The sequence below is a fragment of the Taudactylus pleione genome, unplaced genomic scaffold, assembly GCF_031769625.1.
Source record: "Taudactylus pleione unplaced genomic scaffold, aTauple2 ptg000007l, whole genome shotgun sequence".
NCBI lineage: Eukaryota > Metazoa > Chordata > Amphibia > Anura > Myobatrachidae > Taudactylus > Taudactylus pleione.
In genome coordinates, this window is record NW_028284410.1 from 1,988,676 (window position 1) to 2,006,930 (window position 18,255).

The 18,255-nt window shown below is 45.0% G+C and overlaps 1 pseudogene; it reads left to right on the forward strand.

Annotated features, from left to right (window-relative positions):
* The first annotated feature begins 2,210 nt into the window (after positions 1–2,210).
* Positions 2,211–2,328, forward strand: LOC148542850 (5S ribosomal RNA; annotated as a pseudogene).
* The last annotated feature ends 15,927 nt before the right edge of the window (positions 2,329–18,255 follow it).

Below are 18,255 nucleotides of genomic sequence, written 5' to 3' on the forward strand. Positions count from 1 at the left end.
CTGATTCTATTTCCCATCCCCTCTCTGAGTACCACACTACAGTCACTATGCTCAAGTGCTGAGGAGGCACTGACTAGATTACCTGCTAGGCACTCGCTGCCTCCGTCACCACCAGCGGAGCCCAGGCCAAGTCACTTGCAGCCTGCGGTGCGGGCTGTATAATCTGCGACCGCACATCACTACACTACTGCCCGCCTCACGGTTGCTGGCTCTCTTCTACACTGCGGACAGATGATCCGCCCATGTCCTCTATTCCCCAGCGCTTCCATCAGTTCAGTGATCCCCACTGAACTGCACTTGAGGACGGGAGCAATTCGTGTATGGAGCAGGTGTCACCGGGTGATGGCTCCGTGAGGAAGTCATGTGAACAGAAAAGTGATTATTATCAACAAGGTCCTTGAGTACCATACTTTTCCAGTTACAGTATGTATGTATACAGTATGTTTGTGTGTAGAAATTTATATAATATACAGTGTATATATATATATATATATATACATCATTTCTTCAGTGTATATATATATAGATAGAAGGATAGATAGATAGATAGATAGATAGATAAACATACACTTCCTTGCTAATATGCAAACGCAGCAGGGGATGTCTGACATTCCCTGCTGAATCTGCGATCCCATCGCGACCGAGCTGGCCAGCTGGGTAGGCCTCAGCTTACACAGGCTGGCCGGTATGCAAGGCTAGGAATCAGCGACCCTACGATTTCACAGGGATGTAGTTAGCATCCCGTCAGCAGTCGGGTTCCCGGCAACGGGATATCAACCACTGCATCCCGAAAATAAGTATCGACAGGTTAGGGGAAGGTTAGGGTTAGGCACTAGGGGGATGGTTAGGTTTAGGCATCGGGGATGGAGGGCTAGGGTAAGGAGAGGGGGAGGGTTAGCATACCGAACAAAAAGTGTCGGTATACTAGCCCTTTAGGGATGCCAGTGTAGGGATTCTGATAGCTGGGACCCAAGCACTGGCATCCCATACCCAACCCGATTTCACATTACCATGCCTTACTCCTTCTATGTCCCATCACTTTGCTTTCTCTACACTTTTCCTCCTCCACTCCTTTCTAACCATCCATTTTCCCCTTCTCCCACTTACATCCATCTTAATCCCCTCCAGCCTTACCCATAGGTACCCCATTTTTATGATACATTCTGCAACTCTTAACTATGCCTCTCATCCACCTACAAAGCCACATTACACCCATAGATATTTTTAATATATCCTCCTCCTACTAATCCTGACGCTTCTCCTTGTTGCCGGTTATCCTCCCACTTCCCTTTCCCCCATTCTTGTGCGCTTTTTGGAATACGTGCTCTATCAGCATCAAACTTGTCTCCATTCACAATCTTTTAATCTTTAATTTCTTTGGCCACACTTATTTGATGACTACACCTACCCATGCCGCTTCAACGGGCCCACTCCATTGTATTTTCCTGTTTGCCCTTCGTGCCCCAGTCCGTCTGGCTGGGGAGACAGAAGGGGGGCTGGCTTTGGAGGCAGGAGGGGTATGGCTGGGGAGACAGAAGGGGGGCTGGCTTTGGAGGCAGGAGGGGTATGGCTGGGGAGACAGAAGGGATGCTGCCTGATTAAACAGAAGGAGATGTTGGCTGATGAAACATGGGGACTGGCTTGGAAGAGAGAAGGGGGCTGGCTGGGAGACATTATAAGTACAGAGTGTAATTCAGAAAATAAGGGGGGCGCCAGTCCATTACTTTGCCAGGGGCGCCCAAACCCCTAGATACACCCCTGAGAGTATATGTCAGTATCCGACAATAATAATTGGTATAACAAACAAAATGACACAACAGGTGTCACCTGTTGTGTCATTTTGTTTGTTATACCAATTATTATTGTCGGATACTGACATATACTCTTATCCAGTTGGTACTTGCAATACTGCTCCTAATTTGATTGACGATGAGATTACAGGTCATTACTCATTATTCCGTACGATTAACTCAATATGTTCTTCATGTAGCCTTTATGAATGAATAATATATATGAGTTCAGTAGTATACTATATTACTCGTGTATTGAATTTATGATATGATTTGATATATTATGATACGTGGAACAATAAAGTTTGCTTGCGCATTCTTTTTTTGGAAATTGCTACTCATCAACAAATGGACTACAGATGCTACTAGTCCTACATATATATTGTTTTGACCTAGGAACTGTGCAATTTTCCCTACTAGACCTACAGCCATACATTACTTGATTGCCCAATCTCGTCTGATCTTGGAAGCTAAACTGTATTTGGCCTGGTTAGTACCTGGAAGGGTGACCTCCAGGGAATACCAGGTGCTGTAGTGTAAAATATACCATTGGGAGTATTTTTGCACATGGCCAAACAATATAGACATAGGAGAGTTTTTTCTGTATATATTATCAATCAAATATATCACTTTCTGATTGTGTAATATTTTTAAAAAATTCGCCTTTAGATTTCATTATGTTTTATGAAATCTGTTCTTTATGATGGATGTATACCATCTGAATTTTTGATTAAACTATATGGTACCATACTATTATATTGCTATTAATAAAAGTTAAGTTTTAATTAACAATAATTTATTTTAGAGTGCCCCAGATAATAGCCCTACTTTTCTCTCTCTTGTTGCTTAACATACAGTCAGGTGCATAAATATTGGGACATTGACAGAATTTTCATATTTTTGCCTCTATTCACCACCACAATGGCTTTGAAATGAAACAAACAAGATGTGCTTTAACTGCAGACTTTCAGATTTAATTTGAGGGTAATTACATCCAAATCAGGTGAATGGTGTAGGAATTACAACGGTTTCTATATGTGCCTCCCACTTTTTAAGGGGCCAATAATAATGGGACTATCAACTCAAAAGTTATTTCATGGACAGGTGTGGGCTATTCCCCCGTTATTTCATTATCAATTAAGCAGGTAAAAGGTCTGGCGTTGATTCTAGATGTGACATTTGCATTTGGAATCAGTTGCTGTCGACTCTCAATATGAGATCCAAAGAGCTTTCACTATCAGTGAAGCAAGCCATCATTAGGCTGAAAAATCAAAACAAACCCATCAGAAAGATCGCAAAAACATTACGTGTGGCCAAATCAACTGTTTGGAACATTCTTAAAAAGAAAGAACGCACCGGAGAGCTCAGCAACACCAAAAGACCCGGAAAACCATGGAAAACAACTGTGGTGGATGACAGAAGAATTATTTCCCTGGTGAAGAAAAACCCCTTCATAACGGTTGGCCAAATCAAGAACACTCTCCAGGAGGTAGGGGTATATGTGTCAAAGTCAACAGTCAAGAGAAGACTTCACAAGAGTGAATATAGAGGGTTCACCAAAAGATGTAAACCATTGGTGAGCCTCAAAAACAGGAAGACCAGATTAGAGTTTGCCAAACAACATCTAAAAAAGCCATTACAGTTCTGTAACAACATCCTATGGACAGATGAGACAAATGTCAACTTGTACCAGAGTGATGGGAAGAGAAGAGTATGGAGAAGGAAAGGAACTGCTATTGATCCAAAACATACCACCTCATCAGTGAAGCATGGTGGTGGTAGTGTCATGGTGTGGGCATGTATGGCTGCCAATGGAACTGGTTTCCTTGTATTTATTTATGATGTGACTGCTGACAAAAGGAGCAAAATGAATTCTGAAGTGTTTCGGGCAATATTATATGCTCATATTCAGTCAAATGCTTCAGAACTCATTGGACGGCGCTTCACAGTGCAGATGGACGATGACCCGAAGCATACTGCAAAAGCAACCAAAGAGTTTTTTAAGGCTAAAAAGTGGAATGTTATGCAATGGCCAAGTCAATCCCCTGACCTGAACCCGATTGAGCATGCATTTCACTTGATGAAGACAAAACTGAAGGGAAAATGCCCCAAGAACAAGTAGGAACTGAAGAGATTTGCAGTAGAGGCCTGGCAGAGCATCACCAGGGATGAAACCCAGCGTCTGGTGATGTCTATGTGTTCCAGACTTCAGGCTGTAATTGCCTGCAAAGGATTTGCAACAAAGTATTATAAAGTGAAAGTTAGATTTAGGTTTGTTTAGTTTGTCCCATTACTTTTGGCCCCTTAAAAAGTGGGAGGCACATATAGAAACCGTTATAATTCCTACACCGTTCACCTGATTTGGATGTAATTACCCTCAAATTAAATCTGAAAGTCTGCAGTAAAAGCACATCTTGTTTGTTTAATTTCAAAGCCATTGTGGTGGTGAATAGAGGCCAAAATATGAAAATTCTGTCAATGTTCCAATATTTATGCACCTGACTGTATATATATTGGGCTGTGGGCGCACCACCAACAATCATTTATGATAGATAATATTCTGTGATTTTTTGAATGGTTGGTTGATAATTTATTCTCAGTTCTGTGCAGAATCGCTTCTTTCCTCTTAAGAAAACAATATTACAAGGTTGGTTGGATAGTACTCTTGGATAGTACTCTGCCCCAAATGCCCCTGCTTCTCAATAAACTTTACTTTTTGTTCAAAATGGATTGGGTGGAAACACTCCTCCAAAAAGAGAGGCAGATGGAACGTTTTTTACTTTGTGGGAGTCTTATATTAATAATCTCCCACTCACGACTAGACAACAGATACAACATAGTCTTAAAAATACTGCTTGGTATCTCACTAGATTGGCAGTACAAGACCTGCCTGTCTCCCTAGCCGATTTATTTAAATTTGTTTGATGTCTATATTCAGAGCTCAAGGAATTATGTTATCGATTCCTACCTACATATTCTTACCTACCTATACACTCTAAAAATTGTCGCTATCTAGCGGTATGAGTCGCACAAGAAATAATTGCTTTCAGACTTTGATTGTGGTTCCAAAGCACAAAAAGTTTTTATTCAACATAAAAACAGATAGTTACACTCTGTGATCTAAATACAATTAGCGCAAATAAATTATACAGACCCAAGGTACAGTCGTTTCATGCGCATGCACTCTGGACCCAGACCTCCGTCAACAGCAAAGCAAGAAGACTGAGATCCAGTTTCAGAGAGCTCATATATATACCCTTACAGAGATAGGCAATACAATAGAACAGGTTGTCATTTTTCTATTGGTTCTTCTTCCTGGTTCTTCTTTTACAGTATAGTTCATAGGTCAGTTCGTATGGTCACAATCCAGCCTCCAACAGCTCTTTGTGTCCTTTTTCCCGTTGCATAATAAATCTAAGCTGGCTACATTACAGAGTACATTTTAATGTTTAACTCTCTATGGTCCATAGTTTGCAGACACATGTTGCGATCTCCTCACCGATGATACCAGAAATCTGCAAAGACACAGTGGATCGGAACGACACCAAACACGGTCTGCTTACCATGTACTAAACCTTAGATATCAAATTACATTTATTTCACAACATTACTAATACTGAATAAACCTTGAATATTACACTTTAATGCTAGGGAACCTTTATATGTAAGTGTGCAGTGTGTAAGTATTGGGGTAGTGAGAAAAGACTCTAGTTAGCGTGCGACTACGTGTTTGTGGAGTACACCATGGTACATGTTTTGCAGGGTTGATCATTTTATATGTTTTAGTGATGGTCTGTATTTGTTTAATGAGGACTTTTAACATCTTTCTATTGCATGGGAATCGCACGACGCTAAATAATAGCATCGCCGTATGTACTTTTAATGGGCGAGATTCGCTAAAATGGCGCTGGGCGGCCAGTCGCAAAATGGTGTCTCAATGCCATTCACAAAATGGCGTTGTGCAGATTTAATTTTAAACCGATTCTGTCTCGGCCAATTATCCGGCTTCGACAATGTTTAGTGTTTTACAAATATATTGGAAATTGTTCAGTTTTTAAATGTAGTTATAAGTGTGATAACAGTGATTGTCTATTCGATGTTTATATAATGTTCTTATATCTGTTGACTACACAACTATATATTTACACATGTAATTTGTATTTTCCAAAAAACATTGCAATTATATTATGTATTAATTTTTATTTTGTGGATCTACAATGTCTCAATAATAATAAAAAAAAGTATATAAATATATACATCCATGAGCCAAAACATTATGTCTACTCCCAACGTGAAGCGAAACCACATCCTTTCACGGCAGTCTCTAATGGAAGTGGCCTCTTTCAGCAGGATAATGTGCCCTCCCATACTGCACAGATTGTTCAAGCATGGTTTGCAGAACATGATGAAAATTTCAAGGTGTTGTCCTGGCCTCCAAATTGGCCAGATCTCAGTCTAATCGAGCATTAGGATAACAAGTCCCAACCACAGCGGCTCCACCTCACAACTTATGGTGCCCATACATCTGTGACAGATTGTTGCAGTGCCATGTTCTGCTGACGTCAGAGCCGGGGGAATGAGGATTCAATATGTTGAAAAATCTAGATTCCCCGATCCCGACTCGAAAATGATCGGAATCGGCAAGCTGGGGATTTTTAATATGTTGAATTTTCCTGATCCGCCGATGGATCGAGTTCATCAATATCCATGGATTGGCAGATTGGATTGACATCGACAGAACAGGAAATCATTACTAAGGTGTATGGGGGTCTTTTACACAAGTTAAAGGATCTGCTGGTAACATCCTGGTACCATATACCACAGCACACATTCATAGGTCTGGTACAGACCATGTCTTGGCGGCAGAGCCGTAACTAGACTTTTTTGGTGCCCTGTGCCAGAAAGAGCATTTGCGCCCCCCTAATTTTTCAAAGGGACATAAAGCACCCAAAAAAGGGTCATGGCTTCATGGGGAAGGGCCAGGGAAGAGATAGGAGAGGCCAGGAGATGCTGGGGATGAAATAAGAGGAAGCTACAAGAATGATAATAAACAGAAATTTGACAGGCCCAACCAGCGCCCCCTGACCTGTGGTGCCCTGTGCGATGGCACCGGCTGCACTACCCTAACTATGGCCCTGCTTGGCGGGTAACGATACTGAAATTGAACCTCTATATACCCCTGTCTATACCTTCTACTATCCTACCTATAAACCTCTAAGGATGACGCTATTTTGCGTACGCAGTCATACAGTAAATAAAGACTTCAGACCTAGAATCTGTGGTTCCAAAGCACAAAGTATTATTCAAGTAAAAGTACAGCAGTTACACGCTATGATCCTCATATAATCTAAGCGCAAAGAGATTATACAGACCCAAGTACAATTATACATACGCAGCGCTCTCTGGTCCAGTTGTTAGGCATCAGTAAGAAACCCCTCGTCAGTCAGCATTCAGCAAGAAGACTAAGACCCAGTGTTGGAGTGTAAGAGGTGGGTACAGTCTGGAACCTCGGCTGCGGTGCCGGTGGACTCTGACACTTACCTCCTGACTCCCAGACTCTCACCTTCAGGCCGCCGAGGGCGCTCCCGTCGACGGTCCTGGAACACAGGTCGGACGCGGACAGTCGCGAACTGGGTTTCCACTCCTGGCCCTGGAAAAGAACAAGGTGCTGAGGCGGGGTGACCTCCACTGGGATCAGTGGATGGTCATCATTGGCACTTTAGGCCTCAGACTGGCTACACCTACATGCCAAGCACAAGGGTGTAACCCGAACGAAAACGCCCGACAGGGAAAAGGGAAGTTGGGTGACACACAACACAAACAGCACACAAAACAATTACGCTCACCGAAAATAATCTTGTCCCTTTGCTGGACGAGTCCTGATCTCAGCACCTGTAGATGAACACAACAGCAAGAGCCCCGCACAGGACCCGATACGATAACAGATGCCTTACCACTGCCTACCTTTAATGGGGGCCTGACTGTGGGAGATACAGCGACTTACCAACAGCCTACCTTTAATGGGGGCCTGATTGAGGGGGAGAACGTCCTGGTCCCAGCCCGGTCTACCTTTGATGGGGGCCTGACCGCCTGACCAATTTTCACGATGCTTCTAGGGCCTTCTGCCCTTGCGTACCTGTGGCCTAGCCTGACTGTCCCTTGTCCAAGGCCTAGCGCCGAACTACAAAGATCACGGCCTAACGCCGACAGCAACAACTCCTATGGCCTAACACCGACTCAAAGTGACCACGGCCTGGTGCCGAATTAACATACCCCACGGCCTAGCGCCGACTTACCATGAGGCACGGCCTAGCACCGAATTACCATGAGACACGGCCTAGCGCCGAATTACCATGAGACACGGCCTAGTGCCGAATTACCATGAGACACGGCCTAGCACTGAATTACCATGAGACACGGCCTAGCGCTGAATTACCATGAGACACGGCCTAGCGCCGAATTACCATGAGACACGGCCTAGTGCTGAATTACAGTGACCCACGGCCTAGCGCCGAATTACAATGAGACACGGCCGAGCGCCGAATTACCATGAGACACGGCCTAGTGCCGAATTACAATGACCCATGGCCTAGCGCCGAATTACAATGAGATACGGCCTAGCGCCGAATTACCATGAGACACGGCCTAGTGCCGAATTACAATGACCCATGGCCTAGCGCCGAATTACAATGAGATACGGCCTAGCGCCGAATTACAATGACCCACGGCCTAGCGCTGAATTACAATGACCCACGGCCTAGCGCTGAATTACAATGAGACACGGCCTAGCGCCGAATTACAATGACCCACGGCCTAGCGCCGAACCCTGGTGGTCTAGGGAGGTGTGAGGGACTTACCAGTCCCGGGGCCTGGCGGAGCCGAGCCTGGCCCAGCCTCCGCGTGGTCTTCACCGGAGGTGGAACAACGTCCGCCACCTCCGGGCTTCCTGCAGTCTTCACCTGGGCAGCAGTGGCCAGGGCTAGCTCTTTTGCATCGCACACTGCTGCCCCAGGGCCTCCGGTGCCTTCTCCATCTTCACTCCTGGTGGGCGCCGGTCTGCAGCTCTTCGCCCGGCGGGCGGCGGCCTGGGTGAGCTCTTTTTCGATGGCCGACGCCCTGCGGGACTTCCGTTGTCTTCGTTCTCCTATCTTCGGGAGCTCTTCACCGCTCCGTCCCGGCCGTCGCACGCCTTGTCCCCTCCTCGCGCCAGCTAATTCAAGCCGACGCCAGGGGGCGGGGTGATGATGCGGCAAGCTACGATTGGCTCGCCGTGGCCATCCCCTGCTGGCTGCCGATCTGTGAGCCCTGATTGGTTCACAATCGGCGCCACATTCAAAGGGGCACGTGCTGATTGGCTGAGTCTGAATCCACCAAGATTCAGACTTGCCATCACGCCCGTGGAGTAGCGGCGGAAACCCGCCGTACCCCCACGCCCGCTGCGCCGGATGGGGGGTGGGATCATGACTGATCCTGGCCCGCCGGCCAGCTTGCGGATGGGCCCCGCCACACGCTCGAACGGGGCTGGGATCTCTCCGGATCCCACCCCACTCCCGCTGCCCCAAGGCACCCCCACCATCCAAGCGTGGAGGGTGAGGATGTCTAGTAGCAGGGTGAGTGACCGCACTGGTACACTCAGCCCTGCTACACTAGCACACATATTTATACCCCCCAGAAATAGACAACACAATAGAGAAGTTTGTTGCTGATGCCAATGGTCCTCAAGGGGGATGCATCTGTTACAGAGCATTTAACAGGCTGATTCAAATAGACACAACCCAGCCTCCAACAACTGAGGGTCTCTGGTTTCCTGCCCCATGCAACATCCTAACAGTTGTTCATATAATATACATTTTGTTGCTTGAAGTCTCTGCGGTCCATAAGTTGAGAATGCATGATGCGATCTCCACACCGATAATACCGGAATTCTGTTGAAAGAGTACGCATCAGTACGATACCAAACACTGCTTACTTATCATGTATAAAACCTTAATTACCAAATTATCTTTATTTCACAGCATTTATACTAACTGAACAAACTTAAATCTTATACCTTAAAGCTTATTAAACCTTTTATGTGAATATGTAATGTGTAAGTATGCGGGGTGTGATGTAAAGACGCTAGTTAACTTGGGGCAGATGCGTGCGCATGAAGCTAACTAACAGCGTTTTCATACAGGATCTTATGCATTCGCTAATATGCGATTAGTTAACAGCGCAATTGTGCGCATTAATGTGTGTATGAGAAATGGTGCACTTAAATCTCACTTAAACTAAGTGAACACCTAACAGTGTGGAATGCTGAGCCTTATAGTTCCACACGCCCCCCTCTCTCAGCAGCCCCCACACTTCCCAGGCTCAAAAGTAAAGTCCTTTGTTCTCCCAGGCTCTTGTGTAAATGCAAATTAGCACAGCTACAAGACCCAAACCTAAGATAACACTCTTGGCTTTGAAGGTATTTTATTGCAGGAAGCCTGCTAATGTAAGGTGTGTATTCGAGCAGGGCCACCTGGAGTGAGAGCAGACGTTATATCCAGGAAACTTGTCTACACAGGCTAGTTGTCACGTGGCCATTTGCTCTGTTTAGCTAATGCAATCCAATTTTGAAAATATATCCTTTAGGGGAATTATAATAATATACACTTTATCCAGAGCACCCAAACTACGTAAAGTCATGAAATGGGCTTTTGGTGAATCGCCGTAACTTATGGCAATGGTCACAGATGCAATCACATGATGCTAATAGTAATATTGCCACATGTACTAAAGTGTGAGTTTATCTAAAATGGCGCTTAGGCGGCCATTCGCAAAATGGCGTCTTGCGGCCAGTCGCAAGATGGTGTCGCTGCGATTCAATTTTAAACTGATCTTGTCTCAGCCAATAATCCAGCTTCGACACGGGTCAGAGCTGTTTTGGCAGCACACAGAGGAGCAACAGCATATTAAGCAGGTGGTCATAATGTTTTGACTGATCAGTGTATATTGGAATCCTGTTTAAATAGATCTGACAGCAAGATGCTTAGATAAAATGTGTGCAGGTCATGTGCTCAGGAGATAAACTACAAAATAAAATGTGGAGTTTAGTTGTTGAAGTGTTTGTTTTTTTTCTTTAAGATTATTTGAAATGCATGATGTAAAGAGTCTGACTCTGACCATTTAAAAACAGAGAAGAAAAAAGGGGCAGGACAACAGGTTGCTATGTGTAGCAATATTACATTAATAGTGAAAATGAAAATGTGACACAGATATATAATTCCTCCTACAGTTGTTTTATGACTGTGCTGCCCTATTAGGCAATACAGTGACATAATTGTTTTACTGTCAAGGCAAGATAGTCCACCCGCACTGCCCTCAGATAACCTCCATCCATCTGTGACTGCCTGCAGACTAAAATCTGTCCAGGCTTTCTACTTCCTCCCTCCCTCCCTCCCTCCCTCCCTCCCTCATTCTTCCCCACGGCCACATGCGTTCCTGCCATGCAGGGAATCATTTGTCATTGTAAAAGAAAGCCATTTTTATGCAGAAGTTCTCCAAAAGAACATGTGAAGTCATACCTTGGTTTCTTTTCCTTTTTTTGTAAAGAAAAAATGTTTTTGGTTCTCCCACAAGGAACAGTGAAAACAGCTGTCCTATCCTCCACGCAAAGGATACTTAGGTGTAAATGTACTAAGAATCGTTTCTGCCAGAGATGCCATTCATGGGCGAGTTAGCCCTGTTTTTCAAACACAGGGATTTACTAAAGGCAAACATGGGTGACTAAACACAAATCTCTCTGAAAAACACAGATGAAAACACAAATAGAAGTAAATACACATTGGCCAAACTCGCAAGCACTTTCCATAAGCAGAAATACGACAAAGGAATTTACCAAGACTTGTGTCTGCTAACACAATTGTAAATAGAGCAAACTCGTGTCAAGTAGAAGGTAAAAATAGACCACCTCCTGAGCAGCATGTTTAGCAGATGCATGTACAGATCAGTGAGATCTGTGCATGCTTCTGAGTGTAATAAAGACATTAAATGGTTAATCAGAAAATACGGGGAAAAATGCATAGTGGTCCCCTGTATTGAACTAGAACTGGGTTCTCTGAGCTGGTCCTGGTTCAGAAAACATGGGGAAAAATGCATAGGGATCCCCCATATTTCCATGAACCAGCACTAGCAGGGGGCAATGCCACAGGTGGGGGACACACTTGACTGAGTCCCCCGCAAAAGCATTAATCAGCCCCCAACTAGTCAGTCCAGGCCAGGGATTCCTCAGAAAGTGGGAAACCCCCATTAAAGGGATCCCCATCTTGAATATACTCCTCTCCTGGATTAAAGCCTGGGGCTATTCCCCGCACCCCTGGACGGTGGTGCAGAGTTGATAAACCAACATTGTCCTTTACTGTAGGACTACAGGTCCCAAGAGCCTGCCTCGCTTGCAAGCCCGGGTATTAAGGGCCTGCTGGTACCTATAGTCCTCCTGTAAAGGGAATATTAAAATAATGACAGTACACACACATTGAATGTTTAATTATTTATTACACATTCACTCACTCACTCTCTCAACTGCACTCATACTCACCCAGTGGCGTAACTAGGGCAGGGTGAGCGGGGCACGTGCCCTGGGTGCCATAGGACAGGCGGCGTGGGGGAGGCCCCCCCGTTGGCCACGGCCTGGCCCGTCCTAGTTAGGCAATGTAGTGCCGCAGTGTGTGTGCGGTCAGCGCTACACATTTACACAGCACCGGCACTAGGCTTCCCTGTGCCCAGCACCGGTCGTGTGCTACACAGCCGAGCCCCTTCCCTCCCCCTGAGCGCTTACCCAATAGTGCCAGGAGGAGGGTGGGAGGCGGGCTCAGGCTGTGCAGTTTAACACACACATTGCCGCCAGCATGGCAGCGATGTTCGTGTTAACCAGCAGTCAGACAGACTCTCATTGGCTTCTGCTGCTGCTGCTGCTGCACACACATCACCACCACACGGCGGCGATGTGTATGTTAACCAGCAGCCAATGACAGTCAGACAGACTCTCATTGACTGCTGTAGCGTCCACTGCAAGAGCCGGGCTGGAACTCACTCATGAGCTCCACCTTCCGGCTCCTGCAGTGATAATGAGAGAGACGTCATGACGTCTCTCCCATAATGCAGAGCGTGCCAGCCCGGTAGGGCTGACGTGCAGCGACGGTGGGAGCAGTGGCCTGAGCCGGAGCGTGGATTCAGGTAAGTGTATTATTTTTTTTAAATGTAACTTGTGTGTCTGCACTATGGGGGGGGGCTACTACTGTGGAGGACCTCTACTGGGGGTGGGGCACTACTGGGGACTACAACTGGGGGGCTACTACTGGGGGCACTGCATCGGGAGGGGGAACCTCTACTGGGGACTACTACTGGGGGGGAAACTACTACTGGGGGCACTATATAAGGGGCTTACTATTAGGGGCACAAGGGAAACTTCTACTGAGGACACTATATAAGGCGCTTACTACTAGGAGACCACTACTGGGTGCACTAAATAGGGAGGGCCACTACATAAGGGGGATCATTACTGGGGGCACTGCATGGGGGGACGACTACTGCTGGGGGCACTATATAAGGAGCTTATTACTATGGGGACTGCGGGGACCACTACTGGGGGCACTAAATAGGGAGGACCACTACAGGGCGCACAGTATAAGGGGCACTGGATAGGGGGGATCACTGCTGGGGGCATGCATAAGGGGGACCACTACTGGGGGCACTGCATGGGGGGGACTAATGCTGGGGGTACTATATAAAGGGCACTGCATAGGGGGTACCACTACTGGGGGCACTGCATAGGGGCGACTATTACTAGGGGCACTATATAAAGGGCACTGCATAAGGGGGTACCACTACTGGGGGCACTGCATTGGGGGGACTGCTACTGGGGGCACTGTATAAGGGGGACCATTACTGGAGGCACTGAATAAGGGGAACGAATGAGGGGCTGCATAAGGGGGACCACTGCATACTGGGGGTACTGTATAAGGGGAACTAATGGGGGGCTGCATAAGGGGGACCACTACTGGGGGTACTGTCTAAGGGGCACTACTATGGGCCTGCATAAGAGGGACCACAACTGGGAACATTGCATACTGGGGGTACTGTATAAGGGGCACTACTGGGGTTAAGGTGCATATGGAAAGGAATGTTCAGAGTGACGATAAAGGGGTGTGTGTCATGTTGACACGCCCCATTTTTACGTGACCACGCCCATTTTTTTGCCGTGTGCGCCTTCGGCGCACGCACATAGGGTGGGGGCTCCATTTTTACATTTGCCCTGGGCACCAAATACTCTAGTTACGCTACTGTACTCACCCCACTGACACTACATACTTACCTACTCCCTGGCGCCAGTCGGTCCCCTTGTCCAGCTATAACTGTTGACATTGTGTTGCTGACATTATGAATGTCAACACTGTAAATGTTGACTACTGACATAATTCCCAATTGTTCCACTTTCAGTGGGACAGTCCCCTTAATCTAGGACTGTCCCGCTGTCCCTCCCACTGGCCCCAGTGTCCCACTGGGGGGTGACATTTCAGAGGGAAGACTCTCCACTGCTCTGCTTAGCATGTGCATGGCATCTGTTCACAGTGCAGTGAGAGCCTGGGGGCATCTTTGGGAGGGCTGGGCACGCCCTCAGAGTGATGAAAATGGGGCCATGCCAATAGGTCACGCCCTTTTTCGGGCGCTCAGAGAGTCCAGAGTGCCATCCTCAGAATGTTGGGAAGTATGTACCAACTCTGTAAATACGTACTTCATTAGTGGTATCCAGTGGTGTTATACCAGTTTTATACCTGGCATTACATAAAAGCTGAACATGGAGAAGAAAACACAGAGCACATTAATATTATACACAGTCATAACACGGACATAATACTGTACATTTGCAAATTAACTATGACAGACCCCGACCTTGGCAAGGCATAAAAGTGTGTGTTACTTAAATAAAGGCGAATAGTGGAACAGATTCCATCCACATGCAAACTAGTTTTAGGATCTTTAGCGCTCAAGGCATGCCTCCCATTTGTTTTCTATAAGAAGAAAACATGGATAACACAAAAGTTTTTAACTCCATGGAGAACGATGGAGACTTCTATCTAAGGAAAATAATACATTTGCAGTTAGCAGCTACTTGTCCTACTCAACCTGACATGCTCTTGTTAGGGAAAGGATCCTTATGTTATGCTTTAATTTTTATTTATTTAGTGTACTGATATTTTAAAGCCACAGTATCTATCAGCAGTGATTAAGAGCGTGGTTATAACATACTTGCTGACATTTTCAGATCCACCTTCCTGGAAAAGGGTCCTGAAAGGGTTAAGCCATGTTGCATGAGCAGGCGGGTATGGTGTCTCAATTACTTCATTGTGGCCCCACCCCCTGCAGTTGAAAGTCGCGATTCATAATATTTTAGAGCAGAGAGCATGGCAAAAATGATGCGATTCAATGTAAATTGCGTCATTTAACCCCAGGGCTGCCCACTTCAGCCAGGAAGTGGGTGTCATGCTGGGGACTGCCAAATTCTCTCGGGAGGTCGGGAGAGATACGGTACCTACAGTGCATCTGTTATCAGCTGCTCACAACATAAATGGGATTTTGAAAGTTGTAGCAAATCTTGACTATACTAACAACCAGGTATTTTGGTGGCTTGGTCATATATTCTCTATGTACATATGCCAAGCATTTTACATAGGCTAAACTATTTGAATTGATTTTATTATTATACATTCAGGATGCCCAATGATGGATAGTGACTGTGGTGTGTGGTTGGGGTTAACTGACAGCCTAGGAAATGAGGGTTAAAGAAGTAACTAAAAGGCTATTGATGGCTATTAGTTTTAACAGACTTGCATAGAGGCCTACTTATCATTCAATAATTACGGGGACACATGAAAATATTTAGTATCACCCCAATGTATGAAGGAGAGACCTCAGCAGATATCTCCGATAGCTGTCACAGTCTCTCCATTTCCGACAGTAGCTGTAGCCCCCCATCTGAAGATGGCTTCCCTACAGGTGTTTTTTAAAACATTCAGGTAAATGTTATTTTCTTTTTAGAATTATTGGGTATTAAAAAGATAATTTTTTTATATACTCATGTTATAATAAATTTATATTGAACATATAGTGAGTTTGCTGGGTCATAATTTTAGGATTGCGCAGCCCACGTTTTTTGTAGTAGTTTATTTGAAAGATTGCACAATTTTTCTTCTAAGGGCAGCTGCAACCAACTCAGGACCCAAACACAGTCTGCACAGAGAGCACCAGGGACAGCTTAAACTTTTCTATTTTCCAAAGTCTCACAGAGTGACAGTTGCAAATTTGCAATTGGGAACAATCAAGACTTGGTACTGACAAACCTACAAAGGGGTAAGAGAGCATTTCTTGCAAGCTTGTAATCTATAGATGAGTTTGCAACATAGGGATATTGCCATGCAGTGCATGGAGGCATAAATTATGATTACAACAGTAAGGACTAATTGTCATCAGAGATTTAAGCTGCACTAGTACACCTACACCATACATTGTAGTCCCTGCCCTAGCCCGTGCCTAGGAGACTACTCTATGTAGCCATTTTCACCTGTACTCCTTTGGTTCTGTATTACATAAATTCTGTTTGCCACTTTACAATGGTTGTTGAGGAGGGATATGAGCGGGAGTACAAACTGCAAGCTGCAATATCTTGATTGTGGCTTCCTCCAACTCACAACCTTTTACTCTTAGAGGGGTATTCAATATGAAAGGTTAACTTCCCTGGCGAAGGTAACGTTTCATATCGGAGTTTTTTTCTGCGTAAAGGTATGGTGTGCCCTCCCGCTTATCCCCGTATTCAATATCAAATTAACGAAAACGGGAAACTCCGAAGTTGGATTTGCGTAAAGTTACGAATTTTTCCTTAAAATAATTGTAAGACCCCCCTAAAGTTGTAAAAACATGGGGGAACACTATGGGTACCCCCGTTTTAGCCTTTAATTGAAAGTCGGGGCTTTAAATAGCCGCAGCAGGTGTTTTTTTCCCGACATTGAAGAATTGTTGCAGAAGAGCACTTAGGTTATTTTTTTCGTTTTTTTAAGTGGTCCCATCAAATTTGGGGTACATGAAAATGGGTACTAGCATATTTTGATGTCCCTAAAGTAAGTTTTTAAAAATTCTGCATTTGTGCACCTGCCGCTATAATTCTATTCTAGAAAACACCTGCCGCATACTTGCAGAATAGCCCTGAACCTATTTCCCTATTGTTTAACAATTTTTTCCCAATTTTATTTTTTGCACCCCAATTTTGAAATAAATTTTTTGGGGTGTCCCTATTTTTTTTTTTTTCACTTTTTTTGACACAGTCCTTTTTTAAATGTCAATCTCGGGGGTGCAGGCTATTTTTTTTAAGCCTGCACCCCTAAACCCCTATTCTGCACTTTTTTTCGACACCTATTCAATGGTGAAAAGTTATCACCGTTTTTTATCAAAGACTTTTCAAAACTGCGATAAGTCTTTGAAATTGAATACAGTGTAAAACTAAAACAAGTGATATTAACGCAAAAACGTTAAAAAGTGAGATATTAACGCAAAAAACGATGTTATCGCACCCATATTGAGTACCCCTATTAGTGTCACATAGTACTAGTTTTGTAGAGCATTTTTGGAAGGTATAGAATATGGAGCATGCAGTACTTGCCAGTATTGCATGTCTACCTGCAGGGGGCCTAAATAGGTATTTGAAGGCCCCATAGCAAAAGTTTGTTAGGGCCCCTATGTACCACCCAATGGTGGAAAATGCATATAATACAAGCAACTTTGACAAGAAAGATGGGGCCCCACAAGCTCTGGGCCCTATAGCAGCTGCACCCCTTGCACCTATGGTAGTTACGCCTATGCCTACTTGGAAGATCCTTGGAAGGAAAATCCAAGTGGCAACATGATTTGACTTGAATTGAGACATCTTGCAGCATGGGGTGCAGATTAGTGATGTGATTCACCGCAAGTCTCTTAATCAAACCCCAGAATGGGGAAGAAGGCTGGATCCACATGTGATAACTATGTTATGATGAATAGGCCCCATAGAGAGAAGTATATGGAGCAGTTTTATGGAAGTGTTAAAGGAAACTTTTAATAGAAAAGATAGCAGTACTATTTTCAATGGAGCGATAGAAGGTGAGAACTATGGCCCTCATTCAGAGCCGCACGCAAGCGGGCGCACGTACGTTAGGCGTACGTACAAAAATATTTAAATTCAATGGCTCGCTCGTATTTTCGTTCGCATCTAAAATTCCTCCCTAAACTCTGACGACCCCTCCTCTAACTAACGAGCGTACGAAATAGCGAGCGTACATCCCCGAAATGGCTTGAAAGGAACGCACGCACAAGTATAAACAGGAAGTGGCCTTGTCAGATGTCGATTACCTGCTCCTTTATTCTGCCTACCTCCATCAATCGTATCATGCCAATCAATGTATCAATTAGC